Source organism: Anabrus simplex, chromosome 1 (assembly GCF_040414725.1).
Source record: "Anabrus simplex isolate iqAnaSimp1 chromosome 1, ASM4041472v1, whole genome shotgun sequence".
In the NCBI taxonomy this organism is placed as follows: Eukaryota; Metazoa; Arthropoda; class Insecta; order Orthoptera; family Tettigoniidae; genus Anabrus; species Anabrus simplex.
In genome coordinates this window covers 1,558,872,341-1,558,889,734 of record NC_090265.1, presented here as the reverse complement: position 1 = coordinate 1,558,889,734, position 17,394 = coordinate 1,558,872,341, and the positions used below count along the sequence as shown (strand labels likewise).

Genomic DNA, 17,394 nt, shown 5'->3' with positions numbered 1-17,394 from the left:
CACTTCTGTATACTTTTAAGATTTTAAGATGTAGCTACACTCATTTTAAAAATTCACCCCCGTTTTCACCCCCCCCCCCAATTATTTGGATTTTCCAAAAACGAAAAATACATGTTTCTTTATTATTTTAAAGTAGATCCCAAATACCAATTTTCAGGTCTGTAATATCTTCCATGCATCCGGGAGATAGTAGGTTCGAATCCCACTATCGGCAGCCCTGAAAATGGTTTTCCGTGGTTTCCCATTTTCACACCAGACAAATGCTGGGGCTGTACCTTAATTAAGGCCACGGCCGCTTCCTTCCAACTCCTAGGTCTTTCCTATCCCATCGTCGCCATAAGACTTATCTGTGTCGGTGCGACGTAAAGCCCCTAGCATTCAATATCTTCCGGTTCTGAAATATTAGCTTCATTAAAGGCATTTAACACATTTTCACCCTTTTCCACCCTTCCTATTGGGAATGTCCGAAAACAAAACTATACGTGTTTCTTAATTTTTAAAGGAGATTCTAAATACTAATTTTTACACCTGTAAACTTCAAAAGTTTTGTGATAGATACACTCATTTTAAAATTTCACCCCCTTCTCACCCCCCCCCCATTAATTGGATTTTCCAGAAACAAAAAAATACATGTTTCTTTATTTTTAAAGGAGATCCAAAACACCAATTTTCAAGTCTGTAATATCTTCAGTTTCTGAGATATAAGTATCCTCATTAAATGCATTCAACCACTTTTTCACCCCTTTCCACCTTTCCTATTGGGATTTTATGAAAACAAAAAAATACATGTATCCTTATTTTTAAAGAAGATTCTAAATACCAATTTTTACATTTGTAAACTTTTAAAGTTTTGAGATATAGATACAGTCCTTTTAAAATTTTACCCCCCCCCTTTTCGCCCCCTTAGCGACGGAATATCCAAAAATCCTCCCTTGGCGAGCACCTAAATCTTAATATGAATGTATCCCCAAAATTTCATTTCATTATATCCAGTAGTTTTGGCTCGGCGATGATGAATCAATCAGTCAGTCAGTCAGTCAGTCAGTCAGGACAAGCTATTTTATATACCAGGTGGCTCACGGACGCCGTACTTTCTACTTATAAATGTCCCGCATGCATAAGTGATGTGTGTGGTGTCTACCAACTGATTTTAACAGGGGAACTACTGCCAGCGGTTAGGTTACGTCAGAATATGAAGAGATAAGAAACAGAGTCATACTCACAGCATGTTACTCAGCGTTGCCGGTCGAATGCACACCTTGCATTAGTAAACATCGTTTTCGACCCCATAGTACTAGGCTGGTGTATGCTACAGCCGCACTATATTTGCTGTCTGCATATCGGCAGTAGCTAGTGTGATCAGCAGCGGTGAATACACAGACATTATCTTAATCTGAACAACGCGGTCGGAATGCAGCCGAAGCTCCAAACAGACGTATGCCTTCTACACAAGTATTTCATCGAACAGTATCGTTTTTGTTTCATACAAGCAACTCTTTTATCGAGTGGAATGTCTACACATGTATAAATTAACAAGTTATTAAATTTCCTTTTCTGCATCTTCGGCGTGTTAACAAACAGTAGCGGCGATTAGGGGGTGGGACGAGAAGGGAACGTCGCCCCCGCCCCTCACCAATTTGTGGAGTAAACATTACATATTCACTTTAGCCACCTGAAACTAGGAATTATTATTATTATTATTATTATTATTATTATTATTATTATTATTATTATTATTATTATTATTATTATTTGCTAATTGCTTTACGTCGCACCGACACAGATAGGTTTTATGGCGACGATGGGATAGGAAAGGCCTAGGAGTTGGAAGGAAGCGGCCGTGGCCTTAATTAAGGTACAGCACCAGCATTTGCGTGGTGTGAAATGAGAAACCACGGAAAACCATCTTTAGGGCTGCCGACAGTGGGATTCGAACCCACGATCTCCCGGATGCAATCTCACAGCGAATTATTTTTAAAAGAAATGTTATCTGTACAAGCCTTTGTGTCTTATCTGCTAATTCTTTCTTTTATTTTCTTTAATTATTAACATAACTTTCGGCGGAAATAAGCACCAAATGCCGTTCGTCGTGGCTAACCGATTTGTATAGCGCTACGGCAAGTAGTGGAGACTTTGCATATGCTGTGGGGAAGGGTAGTAGGGGTATAATGCTTTTGCCAAGGTCGTGGACACTGAGTTATAATTCACCCGTATGCCGCACGCATTCGTCAGTCTGGCAGCCTCTTCAGTGTCTGTTAGTTCCTTAGTGTGTATTAAAATACCAAATAACTTTAATTGCATGATCATGCCGTACTTCTATTTAATTGTACAGGCTGAGCTAACCGTGGAGTTAGGGACGCGCAGCTGTGAGCTAGCACCCGGGAGATAGTGGTTTCGAATCCCACTGTCGGCAGCCCTGAAGACGGTTTTCCGTGGTTTCCCATTTTCACACCAGGCAAGTGCTGAGGCTGTACCTTAATTAAGGCCATGGCCGCTTCCTTTCAACGCGTAGCCCTTCCCAGTCCCATCGTAGCCATAATTCCTATCTGTGTCGGTGCGACGTAAAACCAATTGTCAAAAAATATTCTACTATTTTGCTTTACGTCGCACCGACACAGATAGGGTTTATGGCGACGATGGGACGGGAAAGGCCTAGGAATGAGAAGGCGAATACTGCATGGATATAAATTTCATCCATACCTTCTTAAGCTACGCAAGAGCTCCAAGGGCGGGATTTCGAAGATCGAATGGAGTTCTGTTGGTGACTATTAGGCACGCTGGACAATGAAGCAGCATTCGTATCGCACATCTTGTTCTCGGACGAATCGCGCTTCCACAATAATGGGAACGTCAATCACCACAACATGCACTATTGGAGTCTGGACAATCCTCACTGGGTGCGACAGGTGGCCTATCAAGTACGATTGGGGGAGGGGGGGAGGGGGTAAATTTTGGTATGGAATCTTAGGGGATCGCCTGATTGGACCTATTTCTTTGAAGACCATTGGAGGAGCCCACGCTACCTGCACTTTCTGCGTCAGGAACTCCCACTGCTGCTGGAGGATGTGCCCTTTCACGATCGTTTGACGATGTGTTTGCAACAGGATTGTGCTCCACCACATTCGACTTTACCCGCTCGTAACCATCTGAACGAGGAACTGCCAGGGAAATGGATATGACGAGGAGGCCCGGTTTCTTGGCTCGCCAGATCTCCGAATTTAACGCCGTTAGACTTCTTCTTGTGGCGGCATTTGAAGAACGTCGTTAACACTCAAGCCCCGGCAAACCCCGACCAGCTCCATCAATTCATCATGGACTCCTGCCGAGCAATTACACCTGGAATGCTTCAGCGTGCAACACGATCTATTAGACACCGGGCCCGAATATGCATAAACCAAAACGGTCATCACATCGAACATTTGCTTCAATAAAACATTGTCAGGTCAGTTGTGTTCCCATTATTTCCGGTCCGTATATGTCCGGCCTGCTAACTAATCGGCCCTTTTTAGGGAAACAAATACATTCATTCCCACATACTGCATGAAAGCGGACATTGAACTTACATTACGTGCGGTACGTATTAAATAAATATTTCAAAAAGTAGTATAATTGGATGGTTCTGCGGCACCTCCGCCGCCGCACGCCTCCTCCTCCGCCGCCTCCTCCGCCGCCGCCGCCCGCGGGAAATTTGAATTTTGGCGGGAAATTTGAATTTTGGCGGGAGATTTGAATTTGTAAACAAAGCCACGTGCTTTTTGACAGCTGTCATCGACAACAACGCAACGCTAACCTCACTGCTGCCATCTTGACGGGCCTAAACCTCACTAGTGCCAACTTAACCTAACTAGCATGAGGTAAACAAAGCCACGTGTTTTTTGACAGCCACGTGCTTTTTGACAGACAACAACGCATCGCTAACCTCAGTACTGCCATCTTGACGGGCCTAAACCTCAGTAGTGCCAACTTAACCTCACTAGCGCGAGGTAAACAAAGCCACGTGCTTTTTGACAGCCACGTGCTTTTTGACAGATTTGTAAACAAAGCCACGTGCTTTTTGACAGACAACAACGCATCGCAAACCTCAGTACTACCATCTGGACGGGCCCAAACCTCAGTAGTGCCAACTTAACCTAACTAGCATGAGGTAAACAAAGCCACGTGTTTTTTGACAGCCACGTGCTTTTTGACAGATTTGTAAACAAAGCCACGTGCTTTTTGACAGCTATCATCGACAACAACGCATCGCTAACCTCAGTACTGCCATCTTGACGGGCCTAAACCTCAGTAGTACCAACTTAACCTAACTAGCGCGAGATAAACAAAGCCACGTGCTTTTTGACAGCCACGTGCTTTTTTGACAGCTGTCATCCGCCATCTTTAAACTACAGAGCACCGTGCTGCCCTCTTTCGTTACCTGTCACCGGCAGTGCTGCCATCTTGACGGGCCTAAACCTTAGTGCTACCAACTTAACCTCACTAGCTCGAGATAAACAAATCCACATGCTTTTTGACAGCCACGTGCTTTTTGATAGCTGTCATCCGCCATCTTTAATCTATAGAGCACAGTGCTGCCCTCTTTAGCTACTTACCTTTGAAATGTGGTGGCGGATAATTTGAAAAATGCTTTTCGACAAGCAGTCATCTTTAATCCAGAGAGAACAGTGCTGCCCTCTATGTGGTGGCGGCAAATTGAAAAATTCCACGTGCTCTTGTTTGAAAACAAACTCACGTGCTTTTTTGACAGCTGTCATCTGCCATCTTTAATCTATAGAGCACAGTGCTGCCCTCTTTAGTTTGAAATGTGGTGGTGGTAAATTCCACGTGCTCTTGTTTGGAAACAAAGCCATGTGCTTTTTTGACAGCTGTCATCCGCCATCTTTAATCAACAGAGCACTGTGCTACTATCATGCGGGCAATTTCATCACCTGTCATCCGCCATCTTTAATCCACAGAACACCGTGCTGCCCTCTTTATGGCTACTACCTTAAGCACGTAGTAGCGGGCAATTTGAAAAGTTCTGTTAGCTATCATCCGCCATCTTTAATCAAGAGAGCACCGTGCTGCCATCTTTAGCTAGATACCTTTGAAATGTGGTGGCGGCAAATTGAAAAATTCCACGTGCTCTTGTTTGGAAACAAACTCACGTGCTTTTTCGACAGCTACCATCCGCCATCTTTAATCAACAGAGCATAGTGCTGCCCTCTTTAGTTTGAAATGTGATGGCGGCAAATTCCACGTGCTCTTGTTTGGTAAACATAGCCATGTGCTTTTTTGACAGCTGTCATCCGCCATCTTTAATACAGAGAGCACCGTGCTGCCCTCTTTATCGTAGTAGATATAAATTCGTCACCTATCATCCGCAGTGCTGCCATCTTTAGCTAGATACCTTTGAAAAGTGGTGGCGGATAATTTAAAAAGAAAAATTCTACAGCAGCCCTCTCTCGACGCTAATTGCATAAGATGGCGGCTATACATGACTCCTTAAGGGTGCTTACGCAAGATGGCTGCTATACACAGGTTCTTATGAGACGCCCTTGGGATGCTTGCGCAAGATGGCAGTTAAACATGGCTCCTTATGAGATACCCTAGGGATGCTTGCGCAAGATAGCGGCTGCTCTTATGGGACGGCTTAAGGGTCCTTGCACAAGATGGCTTGAGACGCCCTAAGGATGCTTGCGCAAGATGGCGGACACAAGATGGCGGCTATACATAACTCCTTATGAGACGCTTTAAGGGTGCTTGCGCAAGATGGTTGCTACTCTTAGCTTAGAGGCTAACGTGTCGTGATAGTTCGATTCATTAAATTTAGGGCTTAAATGCAAAATGTTAAATATATCGAAAACGGTGCACCGTAGAGCAAAACGGACAAAATTTTTCTGCCTAATACGTAGGTTCGCAGTATGAGGAACAAGAAAATCATAGTCTAATGATGGGATCGACGGTTCGGTACCTACTTAGGCCCTTTGGCATTTGCTCTGTTTTAGCTTGTATTGAAGCGAGTCTTCGTAACATGATCAGGTCTAGCTATGGTAGAGAGTAAAACGTGCCGTGCAGGTTCGTTTCATTAAATTTGGAGGCTTAAATGCAAAATGTTAAATATCTCGAAAACGATGCATCGTAGAGCAAAACGGACAAAATTTTTCCGCCTAATACGTAGGTTCGTAGTATCAGGAACAAGAAAAAACATAGTCTAATGATGAGATCAACGGTTCGATTCCTACTTAAGCCCTTTGGCATTCGCAGCTATCTATTTCTACAAGATGGTGGCTGCTCTTATGGGAAACAAGATGCCTTGAGACGTCCTAGGGATGCTTACGCAAGATGGCAGACACAAAATGGTGACTATACATAGCTCCTTATGAGACGGCCTAGGGGTGCTCGCACAAGATGGCGGCTACTCTTATGAAGAAAGCTAGCTTAGAGGCTACTGCGCAAGATAACAGCTGCTGTTATGCATGTGGTGGAGGGCAATTTGAAATTCTATGTGCTTAATCAACAGAGCACCCTGCTGCCCTCTTTAGCTGAAATGTGGTGGTGGATAATTTGAAAAATTCTTTTGACAGCTATCATCTTTAAAAACAATGGCGACTATACATAGGCTGTTAAGGCCTTATCATTCTCCTCCTCCTCCTCTTCCTCCTCCTCCTCCTCCCCCTCCTCCTCCTCTACCTCCTCCTCCGCCTCTTATGTCAAGGCATAGCTTTATATCGAACAAGTTTAAACCTGCATCGCGAAGGCAAGCGTGTGCAGCGATAACATTATTGTGCATGTTTAGACTTTCGAAACATAAGAAGAGTAGAATCAAACGCTGTACTCGATACGACATGTGATCAGAACATTGATTGATGCGTTCAGAAAACAAAATAAGTGATCAAGACTAGAATCGAACAATGTACTCAATACATCATGTGTTTAGAATATGTCAGGGGATACGCTTGTTCTAAGAAGATCAGATTGAAACATAACAAGACTAGAATAGAACACTGTAATCGATGTTGTTAACTTCAACATGTGATCAGAACATTGATTGATGTGTTCAGAACACAAAATAAGTGATCATGACTAGAATCGAACACTGTACTCGATACAACATGTGATCAGAACATTGATCGATGTGTTCAGAACACGAAATAAGTGAACAAGACTAGAATCGAACACTGTAATCAATACAACATGTGTTTAGAACATGTTAGGGGGTACCCTTGTTCTAAGAAGATCAGAATGAAACATAACAAGACTAGAATCGAACACTGTAATCGATGTTGTTAACCTCAACATATGATCAGAACATTGTTTGATGTGTTCAGAGCAAAAGTACAATTTTGATGATTTGCTTAGTGTAAAATCACAAACTATGGAAACACACTGTGCACATATCGCGTAGCTAACTCGCTCAGTAAGCAATATTGCAAAACTACAACTTCAATGATTTGCATAGTGTAAACATCAAAAACACACTGTACCCATACTGCGCAGCTAACTCGCTCGGTAAACGATATAGCCAAAGTATAACTTCAAATTATTTACCTTCCATCATTCGTCTTGTGTGTAAAAATCAGTCGAACAAGTTATCGCATAAACATGGCTGAAAAAAAATCGTGATAGGGTATGGAACCCAGGGGTTACATCTTGTCAGAAGGGCAAAAAGGATGAAAAGACTCTTCCTCCTCCTTACCGCACATTCCTTGGCTAAAGGGCTAATGGGCTAAAGGGCTAATGGGCTAAAGGGCTAATGGGCTAAAGGGCTAAAGGTGCAACAACCTCGTCGATCGCTATCAGCAAGAACGCTTGTACTTTGTAGAAAATTAATCTTTATTGGTAAATGGTTTTATGTTCAGAACAAGGAATGGAACCTAGGGGTTACGTCTTACGTAATAAAATCCCCGAGGTGCGATAAGTTACGTTTTTCGAACTAGTGTTTGGAACACTGAACTTTTCAAGATGATAGCAGAGAGTTTAGCAATGTTCTGTTGTTGGATTTTAAATTCCGCGCTACAACATGCATAAGGTGGCAGCCTTGAGGTTTACTGCCGTAAAGATGGCAAGAGTGAGGTTAACAATGTTCTGTTGTTGGATTTTAAATTCCGCGCTATAACATGCATAAGGTGGCAGCCTTGAGGTTTACCGCCGTAAAGACGGCAGCAGTGAGGTTAGCGACGCTCTATTGTCCTTCAAAGTGAGGTTAGGGTTCGTCAAGAAGACAGCTGTCAAAAAAGCACGTGGCTATGTTTACCAAACAAGAGCACGTGGTCGTGACGTCACGGTCACGTAATCAATCCTTAGCTCGACGTCGTTAAGAGCAGTATTAGGGTTAGCTATGCTTAAAAGTCTTGGGAACAGAGCAGCAGTATGAATTGCTATGTTTCAAAGCGTGTACACATGACCTATCGATTTTACATGCATCGACCATCGAACTAAACTTCACCCGCTAGATCGTGCTGCTATCTTAGCATAACCTATACCTATAAAATTAAAGTACAATGAATAGCCATGTTTCAAAGCGTGTACACATCACCTATCGATTTTGCACACACCGACTCTTGTACTAAACTTCTTCCGCTAGATTGTGCTGCTATCTTAGCATAACCTATACGCGTGACCTTAAGGTACAAAGAATAGCCATGTTTCAAAGCGTGTACACATTACCTATCGACTTTGCATGCAACAAATATCGTACTAAACTTCTTCCGCTAGGTTGTGCTGCTATCTTAGCATAACTTATACACATGAACTTAAAGTACAAAGAATAGCCATGTTTCAAAGCGGGTACACATTACTTATTGATTTTGCATGCATCAAATATCGTACTAAATTTCTTCCGCTAGATTGTGCTGCTATCTTAGCATAACCTATACCCATGAACTTAAAGTACAATGAATAGTCATGTTTCAAAGCGTGTACACATCAACTATCGAATTTGCATGTATCGACTCTCGTACTAAACTTCTGCAGGTAGATTGTGCTGCTATCTCAGCATAACTAAGACGCATGAACTTAAAGAACAAAGAATAGCTATGTCTCAAAACGTGTACACATTACCTATCGATTTTGCAAGCATCGACTCTCGTACTAAACTTCTTCCGCTAGATTGTGCTGCTATCTTAGCGTAACCTATACGCATGACCTTAAGGTACAAAGAATAGCCATGTTTCAAAGCGTGTACACATTACCTATCGACTTTGCATGCAACAAATATCGTACTGAACTTCTTCCGCTAGATTGTGCTGGTATCTTAGCATAACTTATGCACATGAACTTAAAGTATGAAGAATAGCCATGTTTCAAAGCGTGTACACATTACTTATTGATTTTGCATTCATCGAATCTCGTACTAAATTTCTTCCGCTAGATTGTGCTGCTATCTTAGCATAACCTATACCCATGAACTTAAAGTACAATGAATAGTCATGTTTCAAAGCGTGTACGCAACAACTATCGATTTTGCATGTATCGACTCTCGTGCAAAACTTCTTCAGGTAGATTGTGCTGCTATCTTAGCATAACTAAGACGCATGAACTTAAAGTACAAAGAATAGCCTTGTTTCAAAGCGTGTACACATTACCTAATGATTTTGCAAGCATCGACTCTCGTGCTAAACTTCTTCCACTAGATTGTGCTAAAATCGTGTAAGTGTGCTGCTATCTTAGCATAACCTATCGATTTTACATGCATCGACTATCGCGAGCATAACTAAGACGCATGAACTTAAAGTACAAAGAATAGCCTTGTTTCAAAGCGTGTACACATTACCTATCGATAATGTATGTATCGAATATCGTGCTAAACTTCTTCCGCTAGATTGTGCTGCTATCTTAGCATAACCTATACGCATGACTTTAAGGTACAAAGAATAGCCATGTTTCAAAGCGTGTACACATTACCTATCGACTTTGCATGTATCGACTCTCGTACAAAACTTCTTCCGCTAGGTTGTGCTGCTATCTTAGCATAACTCATACACATGAACTTAAAGTACAAAGAATAGCTATATTTCAAAGTGTGTACACATCACCTATCGATTTTGCATGCATCAAATATCGTACTAAACTTCTTCCGCTAGATTGTGCTGGTATCTTAGCATAACCTGTACACATGAACTTAAAGTACAAAGAATAGCCTTGTTTCAAAGCGTTTACACATTACCTAATGATTTTGCACGAAACGACTATCATACTAAACTTCTTCCACTAGATTGTGCTAAAATAATGTAAATGTGCTGCTATCTTAGCATAACCTATCGATTTTACATGCATCGACTATCGTACTAGACTTCTTCCGCTAGAGCATATAGCAATCGCTTTTGTGTATCCCTAACCCATGTGCATGAACTTAAAGCATAAAGATGAGCTATGTTCTAAAGCGTGTACACATCACCTATCGATAATGTATGTATCGAATATCGTACTAAACTTCTCCTGCTAGAGCGTACGAGTATCGCTTGTGCGCGCACGAACTTAAAGCATAAAGAATAGCAATGTATAAAAATCTTGTAAACAAAGCAGCAGCATTACGTATAGTCAAGATTAAATGCGTGCACACATCATGTATCCATGATGCATACAGTACTAAACTTATTCCATTAGAATGTACAAAGTTCGCATGTGTTTGTGCTGCTATCTTAGCATAGCCTATGTGCATGAACTTAAAGCATAAAGAATAGTTATGTGTAAAAAATCTTGTGAACATAGCAGAGTGTTAACTACGTAGGTGTAGACATTGAACTTTACATGCTGAGGCAAGATACTACGTGACCGTGACGTCACGACCACGTGCTCTTGTTTGGTAAACATAGCCACGTGCTTTTTTGACAGCTGTCTTCTTGACGAACCCTAACCTCACTTTGAAGGACAATAGAGCGTCGCTAACCTCACTGCTGCCGTCTTTACGGCGGTAAACCTCAAGGCTGCCACCTTATGCATGTTATAGCGCGGAATTTAAAATCCAACAACAGAACATTGTTAACCTCACTCTTGCCATCTTTACGGCAGTAAACCTCAAGGCTGCCACCTTATGCATGTTGTAGCGCGGAATTTAAAATCCAACAACAGAACATTGCTAAACTCTCTGCTATCATCTTGAAAAGTTCAGTGTTCCAAACACTAGTTCGAAAAACGTAACTCATCGCACCTCGGGGATTTTATTACGTAAGACGTAACCCCTAGGTTCCATTCCTTGTTCTGAACATAAAACCATTTACCAATAAAGATTAATTTTCTACAAAGTACAAGCGTTCTTGCTGATAGCGATCGACGAGGTTGTTGCACCTTTAGCCCTTTAGCCCATTAGCCCTTTAGCCCATTAGCCCTTTAGCCCATTAGCCCTTTAGCCAAGGAATGTGCGGTAAGGAGGAGGAAGAGTCTTTTCATCCTTTTTGCCCTTCTGACAAGATGTAACCCCTGGGTTCCATACCCTATCACGATTTTTTTTCAGCCATGTTTATGCGATAACTTGTTCGACTGATTTTTACACACAAGACGAATGATGGAAGGTAAATAATTTGAAGTTATACTTTGGCTATATCGTTTACCGAGCGAGTTAGCTGCGCAGTATGGGTACAGTGTGTTTTTGATGTTTACACTATGCAAATCATTGAAGTTGTAGTTTTGCAATATTGCTTACTGAGCGAGTTAGCTACGCGATATGTGCACAGTGTGTTTCCATAGTTTGTGATTTTACACTAAGCAAATCATCAAAATTGTACTTTTGCTCTGAACACATCAAACAATGTTCTGATCATATGTTGAGGTTAACAACATCGATTACAGTGTTCGATTCTAGTCTTGTTATGTTTCATTCTGATCTTCTTAGAACAAGGGTACCCCCTAACATGTTCTAAACACATGTTGTATTGAGTACAGTGTTCGATTCTAGTCTTGTTCACTTATTTCGTGTTCTGAACACATCGATCAATGTTCTGATCACATGTTGTATCGAGTACAGTGTTCGATTCTAGTCATGATCACTTATTTTGTGTTCTGAACACATCAATCAATGTTCTGATCACATGTTGAAGTTAACAACATCGATTACAGTGTTCTATTCTAGTCTTGTTATGTTTCAATCTGATCTTCTTAGAACAAGCGTATCCCCTGACATATTCTAAACACATGATGTATTGAGTACATTGTTCGATTCTAGTCTTGATCACTTATTTTGTTTTCTGAACGCATCAATCAATGTTCTGATCACATGTCGTATCGAGTACAGCGTTTGATTCTACTCTTCTTATGTTTCGAAAGTCTAAACATGCACAATAATGTTATCGCTGCACACGCTTGCCTTCGCGATGCAGGTTTAAACTTGTTCGATATAAAGCTATGCCTTGACATAAGAGGCGGAGGAGGAGGTAGAGGAGGAGGAGGGGGAGGAGGAGGAGGAGGAGGAGGAGGAGGAGAATGATAAGGCCTTAACAGCCTATGTATAGTCGCCATTGTTTTTAAAGATGATAGCTGTCAAAAGAATTTTTCAAATTATCCACCACCACATTTCAGCTAAAGAGGGCAGCAGGGTGCTCTGTTGATTAAGCACATAGAATTTCAAATTGCCCTCCACCACATGCATAACAGCAGCTGTTATCTTGCGCAGTAGCCTCTAAGCTAGCTTTCTTCATAAGAGTAGCCGCCATCTTGTGCGAGCACCCCTAGGCCGTCTCATAAGGAGCTATGTATAGTCACCATTTTGTGTCTGCCATCTTGCGTAAGCATCCCTAGGACGTCTCAAGGCATCTTGTTTCCCATAAGAGCAGCCACCATCTTGTAGAAATAGATAGCTGCGAATGCCAAAGGGCTTAAGTAGGAATCGAACCGTTGATCTCATCATTAGACTATGTTTTTTCTTGTTCCTGATACTACGAACCTACGTATTAGGCGGAAAAATTTTGTCCGTATTGCTCTACGATGCATCGTTTTCGAGATATTTAACATTTTGCATTTAAGCCTCCAAATTTAATGAAACGAACCTGCACGGCACGTTTTACTCTCTACCATAGCTAGACCTGATCATGTTACGAAGACTCGCTTCAATACAAGCTAAAACAGAGCAAATGCCAAAGGGCCTAAGTAGGTACCGAACCGTCGATCCCATCATTAGACTATGATTTTCTTGTTCCTCATACTGCGAACCTACGTATTAGGCAGAAAAATTTTGTCCGTTTTGCTCTACGGTGCACCGTTTTCGATATATTTAACATTTTGCATTTAAGCCCTAAATTTAATGAATCGAACTATCACGACACGTTAGCCTCTAAGCTAAGAGTAGCAACCATCTTGCGCAAGCACCCTTAAAGCGTCTCATAAGGAGTTATGTATAGCCGCCATCTTGTGTCCGCCATCTTGCGCAAGCATCCTTAGGGCGTCTCAATACATCTTGTGCAAGGACCCTTAAGCCGTCCCATAAGAGCAGCCGCTATCTTGCGCAAGCATCCCTAGGGTATCTCATAAGGAGCCATGTTTAACTGCCATCTTGCGCAAGCATCCCAAGGGCGTCTCATAAGAACCTGTGTATAGCAGCCATCTTGCGTAAGCACCCTTAAGGAGTCATGTATAGCCGCCATCTTATGCAATTAGCGTCGAGAGAGGGCTGCTGTAGAATTTTTCTTTTTAAATTATCCGCCACCACTTTTCAAAGGTATCTAGCTAAAGATGGCAGCACTGCGGATGATAGGTGACGAATTTACATCTACTACGATAAAGAGGGCAGCACGGTGCTCTCTGTATTAAAGATGGCGGATGACAGCTGTCAAAAAAGCACATGGCTATGTTTACCAAACAAGAGCACGTGGAATTTGCCGCCATCACATTTCAAACTAAAGAGGGTAGCACTATGCTCTGTTGATTAAAGATGGCGGATGGTAGCTGTCGAAAAAGCACGTGAGTTTGTTTCCAAACAAGAGCACGTGGAATTTTTCAATTTGCCGCCACCACATTTCAAAGGTATCTAGCTAAAGATGGCAGCACGGTGCTCTCTTGATTAAAGATGGCGGATGATAGCTAACAGAACTTTTCAAATTGCCCGCTACTACGTGCTTAAGGTAGTAGCCATAAAGAGGGCAGCACGGTGTTCTGTGGATTAAAGATGGCGGATGACAGGTGATGAAATTGCCCGCATGATAGTAGCACAGTGCTCTGTTGATTAAAGATGGCGGATGACAGCTGTCAAAAAAGCACGTGGCTGTCAAAAAGCACGTGGCTTTGTTTACCTCGCGCTAGTTAGGTTAAGTTGGTACCACTAAGGTTTAGGCCCGTCAAGATGGCAGTACTGAGGTTAGCGATGCGTTGTTGTCTGTCAAAAAGCACGTGGCTTTGTTTACAAATCTGTCAAAAAGCACGTGGCTGTCAAAAAACACGTGGCTTTGTTTACCTCATGCTAGTTAGGTTAAGTTGGCACTACTGAGGTTTAGGTCCGTCAAGATGGCAGTACTGAGGTTAGCGATGCGTTCTTGTCTGTCAAAAAGCACGTGGTTGTCAAAAAACACGTGGCTTTGTTTACCTCACGCAAGTTAGGTTAAGTTGGCACTAGTGAGGTTTAGGCCCGTCAAGATGGCAGCAGTGAGGTTAGCGATGCGTTGTTGTCGATGACAGCTGTCAAAAAGCACGTGGCTTTGTTTACAAATTCAAATCTCCCGCCAACATTCAAATTTCCCGCCAAAATTAAAATTTCCCGCGGGCGGCGGCGGCGGAGGAGGAGGCGGGCGGCGGAGGAGGCGCCAGAATCCCTGCATTATACTACTTCAAAAACATGGAACGTTATCCCTGGACTCGAACTTAGGTAAATTTAGTTCGTGTCTAACTATTGCAAGACTAGCAAACTCCGCCTCATTTTTAAGGGCTTCGATACCCCTTAGATGTAATCTTCCAATAGTTGCGTTGAGTCGGCTGTGCCACCCCTCTGCTCAGTTCGTGGTGTGATTCCTTCTTTCGAAAAACAGTTCCACATGTCCTGAGGTAGGGACTGGTTCCTCAGTCATTGTTTAGCGAAACAGCCCAAAAACTGTTTGATCTGGTGAAAATTCAATTAAGTTTCATGATTCAGCAAAACATTTTTATTAAGAAGAAATAAAGCAAAGAATGAATACTGTGGATTAAAACGTTTTACATTGATATTTTATGCTAGAAATATCGATTCCATTTTATGAGCTGTTCGCTAATAACCTAAACCCGTTGTTTTGTGAAATTATTTTAAATATAAATACGAAGTTCCTTGACTTACACTTTCGTTTAAGCTATGAAGAGGGAAAGACGTTGTAAATATAATGACAATAACTTTCGTTTTGAAATTCCATACAACGAAGTAAAACTTAAACTTCTAACATTTTATTTGCAAGCAAATTATGTACTTTCAGGAAAATCACATTTTGCTTGTAAATATTGGTTTGGTTTACAAATAAAAGCTATAAAAATAAAGTTCTAGGGGGCCCGCTGTCTGTAATTTAATTTATTTTGCGAATTTTGCAGATATGTATCCGTTTTAGGTCAACTCAAGACCGTATCGGTGGTTTTTAGCTTTCCTGTCCGTCCGTCTGTCTGTCTATTCCACCATCACAGCGAAGCGGCTGGATAGAGTTCGACCAAACTTCATATTTAGAGCATACTCATCCAGGAGCAGGTTTTGGCATGCATACGATTTAAAAATCATGGAACAAACTAGGAGTTTATAGGGAGATCACACGAGTTATTTGATATTTTCTCGTACAATATTGAATTTCTGTAAACTCTGTAGACTATATGTGAAACGTCCCTTCATTTTAAATATTTTTTTGTTATTTACATAACTCCGCTTACTCTTCAAATGACGAAGAAAATTACTATTTTCTGCTCAGTCCGGTGACAATTGGTCACAATGTAGGTGCTCAAATACGCCAATCTATTTAATTCTGTCGTGGTTCAAAATAATCAAAATGTCGTTTGAGAACAAGTGGAAGTCCAAATGGTGAAATAATGTGAATACTAATTTAATTCAATTAATATACATGGGAAATGAAAGAGTCCGCCTCTGTGGTTTAGTGGTTAGTGTGATTAGCCGCCACCCCCAGAGGCTTGGGTTCGATTTCCGGCTCTGCTACGAAATTTGAAAAGTGCTACGAGGGCTGGAAGGGGGTCCACTCATCCTCGCTAGGTCAACTGAGTAGAGGTGTGTTCTATTCCCACCTCAGCCATCCTGGAAGTGGTTTTCCGTGGTTTCCCACTTCCCCTCCAGGCTAATGACGGGATGGTACCTAACTTAAGACCACGGCCGCTTCCTTGTCTGTCCCTTCCAATCTTTCCCATTCACCTGCAAGGCCCCTGTTCAGCATAGCAGGTGACGCCGCCTGGGCGAGGTACTGGTCATCCTCCCCAGTTGTACCCCCCAACCCAGAATCTGAAGCTTCAGGACACTGCCCTTGAGGCGGCAGAGGTGAGATCCCTCGCTGAGTCCTAGGGAAAAACCGACCCTGGATGGTAAACAGATTAAGAAGAAGAAGAAGAAGAAGAAGAAGAAGAAGAAGAAGCAGGGATATGGAAGATGTCGGTATACTTCTACGTATCTTAGTATCACTAAATCATGGCCACTTTGTTTCTGCTTACCTGACTCGACTGCTGACTGAACTTCGGAGTAAAGTGATATGACAAGGCTAGAAGTTAGCGCACATCTCTTCACCGGTGAACAGGAAACTCAGACGCTATGGAAATATTTGTAATCTTATATAAACTTTGCAACGTATATTATCTCGCCGTGCGCAAACAATATCAGTGTTATTGTACCTCAGGGCACAGTAACTGATACGAATCTCTAGGTGCGCGGGATAGGACCTACCAACCCGTCCCATCTGATTTCGGAAGGAAAAGAAGTTTAGTAATGTATTACGAAGGACACTCCAGATCTAATGCACCATATGTTTGTCGCCAGGTTGAGTTGCTCAGTCGATAAAGCGCTGGCCTTCTGAGCTCAAGTTGGCGGGTTCGATCCCGGCTCAGTCCGGTGGTATTTGAAAGTGCTCAAAACGCCAGCTTCGTGTCGGTAGATTTACTGGCACGTAAAAGAACTCTTGTGGGGCAAAATTTCGGCACCTTGTAGTCTCCAAAAACCATAAAATTAGTTTATGGGACGTAAAACCTATAACAATAACATTTATTACAGTATAGGCTATTTTTTCAGTGCCAGCCTTAAGTAGCTCAGATATTCTAAGTTGGGGGGTTCGATCCCGGCTCAGTCCAGTGGCATTTCAAGGTGCTCAAAGACGACCGAGAGATTTACTGCCTCATAAAATAACTACTGCGGGACAACATTCTGGCACCTCGGCATCCCCGAAAACCTTCCAAGTACGAGTAATTAATGGAACGTGAAACCAACATTATTCATTCTTTACCAACAAAGTACAATATGTTTACAGGACGCAAAAAGACACCAGACCTTCT

The 17,394-nt window shown here is 42.1% G+C and overlaps 1 long non-coding RNA gene across 1 annotated transcript in view; it reads right to left on the bottom strand.

Annotated features, from left to right (window-relative positions):
- The window catches only part of LOC136880581 (uncharacterized), a 64,781-nt gene extending 48,107 nt beyond the window's left edge, over positions 1–16,674 (bottom strand). The window contains exon 1 of the long non-coding RNA XR_010860950.2: positions 16,564–16,674. This is a non-coding gene — a long non-coding RNA (uncharacterized lncRNA). The remainder of the gene's footprint in view (positions 1–16,563) is intronic.
- Between the last annotated feature and the right edge of the window lie 720 nt (positions 16,675–17,394).